The sequence below is a fragment of the Chelmon rostratus genome, chromosome 11 (assembly GCF_017976325.1).
Source record: "Chelmon rostratus isolate fCheRos1 chromosome 11, fCheRos1.pri, whole genome shotgun sequence".
Lineage (NCBI taxonomy): Eukaryota > Metazoa > Chordata > Actinopteri > Chaetodontiformes > Chaetodontidae > Chelmon > Chelmon rostratus.
Window position 1 is genome coordinate 24910559 of NC_055668.1, and position 13713 is coordinate 24924271.

Sequence of the window (13713 nt, forward strand, 5' to 3'; positions counted from 1 at the left end):
TTTGATTACTAATATCACACACACAAACACACACACACACACACACCTAACTCTAGAATATTCTATACTTTCTCAGTGCTTAATTATACCAGATTATGCAAATGTTGTGTTAAAACGTCTTATTAAGCAGAAAATTATACTAACGGACCATTATGACAAGCGACAGCTGTCACGGTTCGGCTCAGTAAGTCGAGGTAAGTCTATTGAGTCTTGAGTCTTTGATGTCTTTTGGACAGGTGTCTTTCTTTGTGCTGAGCATGAATACATGTCACTCTTCACCCACGGAACTGAAAATGGATTAAAACGAACCCATTTTAAATTCACATGGAAACGGAGGGATCTGCCATGTACTCAGTGACGACCAGGTGCATTTCAGACATTTTTAATGGACTCTTTCTGCATTTCTGTGCATGTTTTTTGGTTGTTTTTTGTTCTGTTTGTGTAAATCTCCATCTCAGGGGCTCTGCTTGTAAATACTGCCGTACAGCATGTTGTAGCGGTTGATGCTCCGTACTTGTCCCTAGTAAAATACAAAAACTTTTCACTTTTAAAATACTTTTCATGTCTGAACAATAAAATAAAATAGAAATACTTAATACTACCATCTAATGATTATATTATTATTATCAATTCCCTGTCTTTAAGAGGTGAAGGAATTAATTAAATAGTAAATGGATTTAATTTTTGTTTCTATTACATTCCAAATTAAAATCCATAATTAAGTTAATTTATCCTTCCTGCTGCAAAGTCATAATTTTGAATGATTGAGGTTGAGGTGTGTTAATGGTTTAGCCTGAATTCAGATCCTTAATATAACAAACAGTTTAGACTCACTGGCACACGGCCTTCACTGTGTGCGTGATGCAAACCGCTCCCTCCACAGACGAAGCTCATTATTGTTCTGTGTGTGAACAGCCTCTCAAATAATCCCCACAAGCAACTTGGCTTCCACTCAATCCAAAACAACAGAGTTCCCTAATATTCAGCCTGATATTTGTTCAGGTATCTGAAATGAAGTTTGGTTCAGTTGAGATTCAGTTTAATCTGCTTACTAAACAAATCGACATCGCTGCAGCACCAGTTCCAGGTCTGGATGAGTTTCCACTATGAGCAGCTAATTGGACTGAGATTGTTCTGCGCTCAATGACTCAGACGTACGTTTGGTTTGTTATATTAGATGTTTGTAAAAAGTTCATTAAAGCTGGAGTGCAGGACCATATACATGAACATTCGTTGCATTTGAAACCTTACCAACAAGTTCACACAATGCTGATTAAGCATTAATCACCACCAGGTAGATGCCAGAGTCTTTAAATCTATGGCGTCATAACCACGTCCACAGTTAATTTAAACACAAGATACTTGTGCTCAAAAAGTGGATTCATTCTCAGTGAAGAACCTTGGACCCCTAATCTGCCTCTATACATGTCAAAGAGCAGTGATTCCTAACACGACTCTGGGGGTCATCAGGTGGAAACCTCCCTTCAACAGTGTTTTGCCTACTTAGTCCCACGACACCTCCAGGAGGTTAGGCGCCCCAGAGTCAGTTCACACTGCTCCTACACAATCCAAACAGCACTGCCACGTTCAACTGACCCAGGCCTGTTTAGGAGATGCTCCAGGTAGTGGCCAGCACCGATGCTACCATTTAGCTAATGCCAATGCTAATGCTAACCGCTAAGAAGAACAGAAGAAGACAATACAGTTTCGATGCAACCATTTAGCTAATGCCAATGCTAATGCTAAATGCTAACCACTACCTGCTAAGAGGAACAGAAGAAGACAATACAGCTAGATTCACCTATACTGTTAATGTTAACTGCTAGATGCCAATGCTAACTGCTAAGATACTATCATACTACCACCGTTTTAGCTATTGTTAGCTGCTACAATGCTACATCAGGCCTAGATGCCACATGTAACTGCCGATTGCCACACTACCATCACCTACCCCTGCCTCTCACCAACTGCACCAATAAAAGCGGGGTGGGAATACAAACCCTGGTTCAGGTAGGGGGTAGAAAGTAAAGAGGTAGAGTCACAGATGAAAGTAGGGATTGGATACAGACCCTGGTTCAGGTAGGGGGTAGAAAGTTTAGAGGGTGCTGAAGGTGGAGGCCTAATCGTCAGACTAGATTTAACAGCCTCTTCTAACATTTCCTTCAAACAGCAAACAAAACAGGAAAACAACCAAAATAAGAACAAACAAGCCAACTCTGTATCTTACAACACAAACTCACCTGAACAGGCCGCATGGTCCCAAAGAGAGACTCTAGCTGGCCACACCCCCACTTTATCTACGCTTCCTCTTCCCACACAGTGTTTGTGTGTGTGAAAAGTTTACTCATAGAGCTGAGAGGTGCATGAAAGTGTTCACCTTCATCTGATTTACTGCGTTAAATGGCAGTTTTTTCTACATGATACACGACAAGATAAGTGTTTAATGTATGGTTGGACATGTTTAAACACCTAAAAAACAATGTAAAGTTGGAGAACTTTAAGTGTCAATATCAATAATATCTATCTATCAGTTTGAATGGTATGTTATTTTTATATATTATCATAGATAAAATACAAAATGTTCAAAAAATATACACATCTATGCCTTGTGACTGGTTTTAAAGAATATGAAGTCTCTATTGTGGTTAATATCCTTTTTACCGATTAAGCTTAAATCAAAGTGATGTCAAACTTTACTGTCAATACTTTTGAATCTGGAATCAAACTTTCCACCTGAACAAAAAAGTATTTACCATTTTCCCCAAAAAATTCAGGCATGCTTATAGTCACCTGCAGTAAATCTACAATCATTTTAAAGTCCAGATGCTACATTTAGGAAGGTATATTTTTTAGCTCTCATCCACAGTGTATGTTCAAAGTTCTGCAGAAACACCACAGTGTGTGTGTGTGTGTGTGTGTGTGTGTGCCTCCAGTTTATGAAAAGCTTCTTAGAGCTGGATTAGGATCATCATTGTCCACTGGCTTATGATAGGACAAGGATTATCTTCGTACAAAGATATGTTTAGCAACACATCCCGGAACTCGCACACCCACACCGGCCCTGTGTGCAGGGATGGAGCTTAGAGACTCTGGGCTCTACCGCGCTGACAGCATCTACACAATTTAAATCCAAAACATTCTTCGCTGGTTTAGCTTTGATCCTTGCGAGATTTTCTACATGTAGAGCACAATGTCAGCTCTGATGGCACAATTATATGATGATGCGAAGCTAAGAGATGATCCATAGCAGGACGGGTACCGCAGTCCGACTGTGTTCCAGCAACTCGAAGCACTTAGCAAAGGTTAGGGGAGAATATGGTCTTAAACACTGATAATCTAAACGCTGACGTGAGTCGCCAGACTGAAGTTGATTGTTCCATGCAGAATAATCATGGTTTTAACATTTTCATGAATGACAGAGAAGATGTAATTTTAAGGATTTTAATAAAATAATGGAATTTTTGTTGTGGATAAACCTTCAGCAACACATTATTAGTCAGAGTACAGTGTTTTATATACATGTTAAAACATGTCTGGAGGGCATCTTTAATATTTATGCATTTCATGTTCATAGATTTAATATTAAACTACATGAGTGAGAAGTTTCAAGTCCAAAACTTGAACAGATTTTTTTTTTCACACTAATATGATCATTCTGACTGTTCCAAAGTATAAAGAGCAACTTTATTACAATATGTTTGTTTGTAACTGTTATATTCAGTCCCACACAATCAAATAAGGCATCGCAGTGGGGGGAAAGTGGGACAGAATAGTCAATACCCAATGGAGGGAGGTCCCTCGAGTACGACTAAAATTATAATTTTTTTGCTTGCATTTTTTATTTCTAAGTAATTAAAATGAATTTAAGATTAAAATTGGCTAAATGATTCGTTTGGCAGACAGAACTATGTATCAGACTCAGTAATCAGTATCAGTATCAGAAATCAATCAGCGTCATGGCGACAAAGCTTCACATCATGAAACACACGGCCCTTCAGACAGAGCCACACAGAGTGGAGCAGGGGCAGGCGTGGGACAAAGTGAGCTCAGGAAGTGGCGACGATCGAGGTATAGCGATATTTAGCCTCTTTCCCAGTAGCATGTCTGGTATCAGCTGACTGGTACCACTGGCTGCACTGGGTGAAAAACCCAAGCCTGCAAGGGCCTTCATATTAATGCCAGGTGATCCACCATCAATTCAGAGGGTTAAAAGTAGACCAAGGAAAGTAAGAACTGAGGAGGAGAAGACCATGACGATCAATGAGGAAGAGTCTAACGAAAATACAAGCTCTATTTTTTACTTTTCGATGGTTAAATCATGCTAGAAACAGAACACACTGGGCTTGGATATTAAGACTGACTTGAAGACTGAATGTACTGAAATTGTTTCTGCAAATAAAACGTGACAAGTGAAGTCTTGTTCAGTTGTCTTTTGTTTTGCAGACTACTGAGCATCTTCTCAATGGAAATTATTATTAGAAAACTAAGGTGGTATTTTTTTTTTTTTGCTTTGTCTTATACCTTTGAAATGATAAATACTTAAACATGAATCAAGCAGTGTTCTGTTAAGCTTTATCCTTCAAGCATTTAACCAGAGTAAAGCAATCACAGTAATTGTAGGCTGCAGAATGTCGAGGAAAGCGGGTTGAAATGTGGTGAGACTTCAGACTCTGCAGACTTAAGCACATATCACAGATTATTATTACTTGTGTAAATGTGGTATGTACACTTCCTTAGTGGGTGCCATAATAACCTCTACAGATTCATGTGTACAGTTAATGGCTCAATTATCTGTAAAAAGGACACATGGACCAAGAGAGGAGGGGGCTCGCAAAGGCTGCTTATGCACAGAGCTGAAAATTTTGCGCTTCACCTTTGACTCTTATATTAATCATGTTCACAGACGTGCAGGCACACACACACAAGGACACACAAACAGCCAGCGGAGTAAAGGTCCAGGAGTCAAATCGCTGGTTCAGGTGTGAAGTTATTACAAAAAGCTAGACTACCCGTTCCCACCCAGAGTCAGCGCTGGCCATCAGTCACGATGACAACCGCGAGCAGATTTCTGGGATAGCAGCAGAAACAAAGATGGTTGAGGGTAGTAAAACTGGAGCGGAGGGAGGGAGATATATTATTACAGACGGCTGGCCCACGGCACTTCCCGGTAAAAATCCTAAACGGAACAGACAGACAAACACAGCCGTATAAAACCATCTCAACCACCATATGGCTCGGGGAGATGTCCTTGCCGTGTCCCTCACAAAGCCCCCCCCCCCCCTCTCTCCCCCTCTCTGTCTCCTCGTTCCTCCCTCCACAACCAGAGCCCTCCTGTCTCTCTCATTTCGGTGCTTTTGAAGTTCGCTGGTGGCAGTGTGGCGCTGCTGAATCCCCTCTGAACCTCGGCACCTTCGAGCTAATCTGGATGTGTGGTGGTGACGGCGGTCACCTGGGCAGCGCTGATAGCAGCGCAGCATCATTAACATTTCAACATTTCTCATGTTTTTAAATTTTGAGAGGGTAAACAGAACTTGGAAATCCCGCTGAGGAGGCCGTGTTCATGGCCGTCCGTCATGTTTGTTGCACAAAATACAGGAAACGTTAGCTCCATGTGATGTCAGGAAATATGTTGAATATTTGAATCAACCGTGTCGACTGTGACCACATCCCTGCAGAACTGCACGTGACTCATTAAAAGCACGCTTTCAATTTTACTGTGATTCAAAAAGGCCACAAAATGTTCAGAACATGTGTTTTTTTATGCAATACCTCGTGATCAGTGAGCTTTTTAGAACAATACATTTACGTTTCACGAACATCTCAAAACTGAAAACTCAGGATGTTTTGTGTTTGGCTGAATGCTGAATGAGGGTCCTCAAAAACTGCTCAGGTCAGCTCAGACTAAACTGTCTGTGACTATAGTCCCAACTGAAGTCCAGCCTCAGCCCAGGAGCTATGAAAAGCTGCAAGTCCAAACCAGACCCTGAACCTTACAGCTGCAAGATTTATTATCATCTCATCTTATCCCTCATTGCTAACTGATTACCTGCGGATCAATTAACTGACTGGCAATATATAAGAAAGAGATGATAATCACAACAGTAATAACTCTGCAACCATTCTGAAGAACTTTTCATCAGCTCTTTGCCATCTTGCATATTTTACTCATGCATAAACACTGAATACTCCAAAGCATTTAGCTAATGCTAGCTAGCAGGTTGCTACCTGTTCGGCGCCCCTCGAGTTGCACATGTGTGTATGTATTCATGGGAGGAGGGACAGGGCGGCTCCTTTAGTCAGTGACATGAGGATTTAGTTCTCAAAGACTGCAAGCTGATCGACAGAAATCAAGAAGGAGGGTAAAGAGAAATATTATTGTTGATGTGAAGGAGTGAAAATGTAAGTAAAGTGGTAAATATGATTGATTATAGCCATATACTGTATACTGTATATACTAAAGCTCAGGCAGCATGGTGGCTTTTTGCAGTGTGTGTGTGTGTGTGTGTGTGTGTGTGTGTTCTGGTCTTGTCCCAGCCGTCCACAGACACCCAGCCACGCTTGGCCACATTAAACCTCTTCGACTAATCTGCCACCTCGATTAACGCCAGCTAAATAAGGGACACACGAAGACGCACACCTACTGTACAGCATCGACACACGCAGAGAAGCGCAACAACACACACATACACGAGCGCTTTGGCATTCACTCGTCCAGACATGCTAATCTCTCCAACTGCAGATTGGAGTGTGTGGTAGCCAAAGGCTGAGCAATCAGAGCAGCACATCACCTCTGCAGGACTCAGGAAATCTAACAAACACAACTTTATTTGGAAAAGAAGGGAAAAAGCAACTGAAGAAGTGTAATCACACTGTGAGCTCCATTATTTAAACTTCTGTTTGTTTTTGCATCTATGTCCAATATTGCCTACTTGCTGTCTTAATAAATGGCTTTTGGTTCAATAACTCCACAACTTTGAGTCAATCTTTCATTCAAATTAACTTAAGCACCTTTACTCATCATCTAGCAGCTGAAATTAGACTGTAAGAGACCTTGGGAAACCATTTACAGCAGCTTAATTAGCTCCACGAGCCGGCTTATTGGATGCAGTGCAGCGCTGACAAGTCCTAAACAAACAAAACAGCCTTAAAACTTAAATTTTAATCAAGCTCTCTTCATTATGCTGCAAATTCTCACCCTCCTGTAATTCAGAGCGGAGTATCTCGGAGTGTAATTCCTTAATGAGTGTAGGGGGAAAATGACACAATATGTTAATTGCCTCATGCAAGAGGAGTGCAAACATCTAATTTAAGAAAATTAATGTGCGAGGGGGAGCTGCTGTGACGGCAGCGAAGACAGCAGAGGTCAGGAGGAGCTGTCAGCTCACAGCTAAACTCTTACAAATCAGTGTAATCTGCTCAGAGCCGAGCCCGTCTGAGTGTTCGGGGGGGGCGAGGCTGAAGTTGGCTGCGCTGCAAAGTACTGACGAGTTTTAAGGACAACTTATCGTCCAAGAAGTGAGGCAACATCTGTCTGTGATGTGAGTTTCAAAAATGCTCCAGCAAGCAGACGAATAAACAAACTGAGAGGAACAAAGTTTTATAGAGAGGCAGATGGACGAGAGAGCAGAGAGGTTTTACTGTGAGAAGAATAAAAAGAAAACAGGAGACGCCGACTTATTCTGAAAAGTTGCTCGTGCTTTCAAATGAATGCTCATTCATCGTTTTTGTTATAATAATTCAGTGATTTTTTTGTTGCATTTTTCCTCTGTGCTTCTTTCGCTCTTATTGTCTTTTATATATCTGATTGCACTTTCAGGTAAAGGTTTGGTCATGTTCATCTAAGGACACATTAAAGGCCCGACTGTTGTTTTTTTTTTTTTTTTTTGGACCATAATCATTTGAGCTGAATTGACGCACACTGTATATTTGAAGAGATAGAAAATATGCATATATTGTTGTTAAACTGGTCATATTTGAAACTACAGGCCTTTTTTACTGCTGCACCTATAACAGTAGCAGAAATCAAATTTCCTTTAACCTCCAGTGGTTTAACCTCTGAGATCGCACTTTAAGGATAACTTTTGTTTGTTACAACCTGGACCTTATTTGTAGCATTAAATACGCCCATTTACTCACCCAGACAACTTTGGTGGCATTTGGAGTCGTTTTGAAGAAATTAGCCCCAGAGGAGCGGCGCGTATATCCGTATAATGCCAGTACTCGGGGCATCCATGCGCAGCCTTTATATAACGCATAATCTGCGGCGAAACTCGTTCATATTCCAATATTTTGTTATGATATGCTGGTGCTATTCCCCTCTGAGCCGGCGGTCGGCTAGTTTAGCTGTAGTTTGGCACAGCTGTGGTTCGTTATTGCGTATTCGTAGCCGACCGCCGCAGAGTCAGCCGTGTTGTGGCTGGCTGCTCGCAGCGCATGGCGTTCGGTAATGACGTCATCCACGTCAGAAGTAGTTGTCTAGAGATGCCGGATGTTGATAACATGCCACCACGGGCTCAGAGGGAAATAGCACCAGCATATCATAACTAAATATTGGAATATGAACGAGTTTCGCTGCAGATCTCGCGGCAGATGTCGCGCCGCTCCTCTGGGGCTAATTTCTTCAAAACTACCCCAAATGCCACCAAAGTTGTCTGGGTGAGTAAATGGTCGTATTTAATGCTACAAATAAGGTCCAGGTTGTAAAAAATGAAAGTTATCCTTTAAGGGGTGTGTCAGTACACTGTGACATCACTGATGGGTGTGGTTACAGGTGACCATCTGACCACACCCAGTCACAGTGCGGTCAGAGGTGAAACACGACACTTTCGGGCAGCGAAACAAGTCTTTAATTGTGTTAGTATGTTACTCTGACCCTGCTTTTTAAAGTCAGTGGTCAGGTATCATACGGTGGCCTGTGAGGTCAAAACATATGCAGCCAAGGGGCAAACATCAAGGATATATGTTCCAAATACAGAAACGCAGCAATTCAAGCAACACCTACGAATGAGTGTGATGATATTAAACGTGCAGCCAGCGAAGGTCTACTATACAAACATTCATACAGATTTTTAACATTTTAAAAGTTTAAATTAGTTATTTGATGTGACAGATTCAAGGTAGGCCAGAGGAGAATGATGAAAAATGGATCTGAGAGAGTCAGCGGGGAGGAGAGGACCTCAATGTTGTCCTTCTGGCTGTCTTTCTAGCTTTTCATTTGTCTTTTGACTTATTTATCCACCCGAGAGGCAATATTAGCTGTGGTGGATTTCAACACACACACACACACACACTCTTCAGGATTAACCCTATTAGGGAAAACCGGAGACATGTTGCGCAGCCTGTCTCTGCGCTTCAGCATTAGAATTTCAAAGTAGCTTTTGATTGTTTGATCTCATATCCAAAAATGATTGTTAGTTATAAAAAGGAGTGTGAGGAAAAAGCAATTAACATAAAGCTGTGGTTCTATTAATACCCGGTTTTCTCTGTAGCCTCGTGGCTGGTTGTGATCCATAATTAACAGTGAAGAGATCCCATTTTCACCTTCTGCCGTGGTTCCCCACTAGACCGGCTCTCTGGAGAGCAGAGAGGAGCGAGAGCGGCGAACAGATGATACACTTCACACCGCAGAAAAAACTAGAAAGTGCTACTTTATTTCCTAATATTACAACCTGACAGAACAGACACTGACAACTATTCTGGAGTTACGATGTGTCAGCACAAAGCTGCGTTTTTATTTCCAGTTAGAGGCGCCTGTAGCTGCTGAACAGGTGGATCATATCATTAAGCCGTGCTGCAGATCTGGAGGCTGCGTCTGAAGGTGACAGAAGCTTTGCATTGTGACACTTTGCTCCTTAACTGTGAAACAAACCACCTGTCAGCGTGATCTCGCGTTGATGTTCTTAAATTGTGCTTCAAAGCTAATTCTTTTCGGCTTTGAAGCAGCAGTCACACTTATTTTCGTTTCTTTTTTTGCTCGATGTGACCTCATCACCGCGCGGGAACATAAAGATTCTGTGAAAGCCTGGATCCAATGGGAAAGTTTTAAACTTCCAATATTAACATACTTCCTTGGATAGCTATAAATGCTTGTTCCCCGGTCGGAAAAACACCTGAGCCAAAGGTTTGCTACTGCAGCTACCTAACACCATCACTTGCTACTGATTGGATACCAGACCAGGGTTTTACACGGCGCGTGGGGTTAGCAGCAGCCTGAAAGGCAGAACAAAAACTCGTTCCATACGCGCCGTCATGGCGGCATCTTGGGGTTAGTGTCCATTTGTCAAGTGACTAAAAGCCTGGCAATGTGGGTAATGGGTTCTTCCCATTTTACTGACGCTTTTTGTGATGTGGTATCTCAGCATTTTGGATTTTTCATAAGATTTTTTCTCTTTTCATAAGAGCGGCAAAAGAACAATACCCTGTGCGGCTCTATTTGGAGCAAAAGAATCCCCTTCGTCTCACACACAAGCTGATCAGTAAGAACTGCTCCTGTATATCACAATAATAATATCCATATATTAGGTAAATATGACTGTATTGACCGTCTCTCCCTCGAGCCCCCGAGGCACCTGACAACTGCAGTTTATCTCCATAATAATCAGCCCAGAACTGTACACCAACACAGGGAGATGATAAAAACACAAGCATTCAGCTCCATTGATTAGCATTGTTAATTTCTCGCTCGGTGGTGCAGGGTAAGTGAGGCCGTGGCCTGCCGAAGAGGCGAGAGTCTGCAGAGCTCACTGGGACTGGTGACAAAGTTACAAGGAAGCAATAACGGTGGGAAATAAAGGGCTTTTTATCTCTGTGTGTGTCTCTGACTGTGTCTGACAGTGTATATCTTCTATCATAAACGATACAGTGGTAAACAGAGGTCTGTGTAAACTATAAGCTTCAGGTGCTTTATCTTTTAACGGCAAACAACCACTAATAGAAACAATGTCAGAGTCCGTCCAGACCTTTTAAAGATGTATATAAAATACTCTACTTTAAATCATGATTTGTGTCTAATATGGTTTTTCATATCAGTTCAATTATCTTGTTAAAATCCTTGAAAATTACTTCTTCGCCCTTTAAAATCCCAGAGTCTATGAATCTGTAGTTATTTCCAAAGTTTAGCTGAAGAGCCATTCTCAGTGTTAGTGCACTGGAGGCTTCAGGTTTCCACATCACACCTGTGCAAGTTGATTTTCAATGAGTGCAGACAAACTTTTGCTCGTGTCAGACTGACTGGAGGGAACTTTCAAATAATTTTCACAAAAAGTACAACAAAAATGGCAGCTGAGTGTTTCCTAATCTGTCTTTCTTGTCTTCTTTTAAAGCCCTCTGCACATCATCCACAGTGACTTTAGCTCGCTGTAAGCTGGTGTATTCAGCACAGTGCAAAGGTAAGGTGTAGCTCAGGTTTCCATCAACAATGTGCCCCAGATAGCAGGAAATTGCTACTGATGACTAGCTACCAACCTGTGGTTTCGTACAATTACAGGAACTGAAACAAAGAAAGTGGCCTTTTGTCACAGAAAGCTGTCATCTCAGTGGTTGCCCATAGAAAGGTCAGAGTAGAGCCAGATTGACCTTTCAGTTCAGTAGCGAGGCATAAAAACCAAGTGGCGTGCAGCGGGCAAAGTAGGTTAAGCATCTTCACTCTCTCCATCGCAATACAAGCAGTATTTCACTTCTGCTACAAAACACGCATCGCATTCATGACCACTAGAGGTCACTTTTGAGAAAAATGCAAACATACGTTGTCTTCAGTGTTAGAGCACAAGATCAGCAGCTGGGTTTCCATCCAAACGTTCAGCCAATTATAACCAAATTTCAATAAAATTGGTTAAAGATGTTTCCATCCACTACTGTTATGCCATTTTTAAAAGATGGTTGATTGAGATGAACTCTAGGTGGCGCCATTTCTCCAGTTGGTAAACTAAAATACCCCTTTTTTATTATTTTGCTGTTTCCATCAACATTTCTAATGCGCAACTTATAAATCACTAAAAACACTAACAAGTTTTTCTGATGAGGGCGGTCTCCATGTGTAGGTGGATTTCACTCCCTGCTGTTTGTCCTTACATCTACAGTTCACTTTCAGTCTGTACATCTGTACACCACATTGCATTTTGGTGACAGTTATAGACGCTAAAAAACAATGTTTAAACAAAGAAACACAATTTCCTTTCCCTTCCTCTTCTCCTCTCCTTCTCTTCTATATCCAACATTTTTATCATCTTGCTTCACAACCAGAAACAAAACTGGATCTGATTCACATGCAGCGAGGAGCAAAGGTTGTATAATATAAGACACAAAGATATCAGACAGGAAATCTGACATTTTGCTCAGCGATCAACAGGCAGTGTCCCTGGTTCAGTTAAAGAGCTTCTCTGCTGGCACTCGGCTCGTTAACATGGCTTGCATTGTGGCTCACTTGCTTACAGCAGCTGGAGTCAGTGATGACATTTTTAAGGTAGCTAAAAGGACGAATCCAGAAAGAGTTTCCTGTTAATCTAACAATGGACTGGTGAAGAAAATGAATTAAGTACATTTCTGAAATGTCATGGTCTCCCTCCAAGGTTGGCTGAGTACCATTGCTCAGTAAAATCTATTAAATGTTTGCTCTTTTTTCTTTATTCAGCCACTGCGTGAGCTGCCTGATGGTGAAAGATCACACTTTGAGGGCATTCCATTTCCTTCCTTTGTGCCATTCTACATAAATTAATTATGAGATGAAAAAAGTAACCGATTTCATTTCAAATAGGACATTAACTGTAGTTGATGAGGGGAAGAAAGTGAAGTTTAATCGCCAGATTTCCTGCAGTGAGGATTTCTCCCTCGAAGGCAGAGGTTTCCATTTATTAGATCCTCTGTTTTCTAAAGTAAGAGATCCCCTTACGATGAAAGGGGGAGAGACTGACAGAGAGAGAGAAAGGCTGAGGGCTGGAGAAATAGCAGGATGTCGTGGTAAATAAACCGGCAGTGCAGTAAATGCAGCACTGCGGTTCTGCTGTGATACGAGACCGGCTCTCATAAATAATGTAGCCGAGTGTCGGCCGGCCTGGCAGCAGCTGGTACGCCGCTCCTCGCACTGGGGAGAACAAGGCTAAACAAACACCCTGCTGTCAGGTCACAGGTGGCTAAACACACACCTCAGAGAGCAGGCTGACAGTCAGAACACTGGAAACATGCAACCCCAAACATGACCACCAGCAACTTCAGAAAACGTTCAGAAAGACTCCCTAAAATCTAGTATTTCGCCCGCATGGCTGTGGCTTTGCAGGACGCAGCAGTGCATGTTTCACCGGGCAGCTGCTAACTTTTGGTGCTGAGCAGGCAGTGTTGAGTGGGTCGTTAGAGCTTTTCCACTGAAAACAGCTGCCTGCTGCAGCCAAGAACAACCCCGATGAGACAGAAACTCAACAGCAAAGTCCTGGGCTGTAAAACCAAAATAATAAGTGGGAAGATGCTAAAACACTGCATAGCACTGAGGGGAAGCGCAGATTGACCCTTTTCACAAAGTGTGATCCAATTAAATTAAGTGACTATCAATCCATCCATCATATTCTCAGCAAAAATCTAGCTTCACTAGATTCATTTTGGTTGCTAGAAAGAATCTGTAGAATCTGTAGTTTTACAACAAAAATGGACCCTCTGATGTGCGAGAACATACAATCCAGATAAAATTCATTCTCAAGCAATCTGCTGCATTTTTCAGTAGAAATA

General features: G+C 41.8%; 1 protein-coding gene across 1 annotated transcript in view; it reads right to left on the bottom strand.

The window, feature by feature from the left end:
• The window catches only part of atrnl1a (attractin-like 1a), a 246474-nt gene that overhangs the window by 80585 nt on the left and 152176 nt on the right, over window positions 1-13713 (bottom strand). The window lies entirely within an intron of this gene.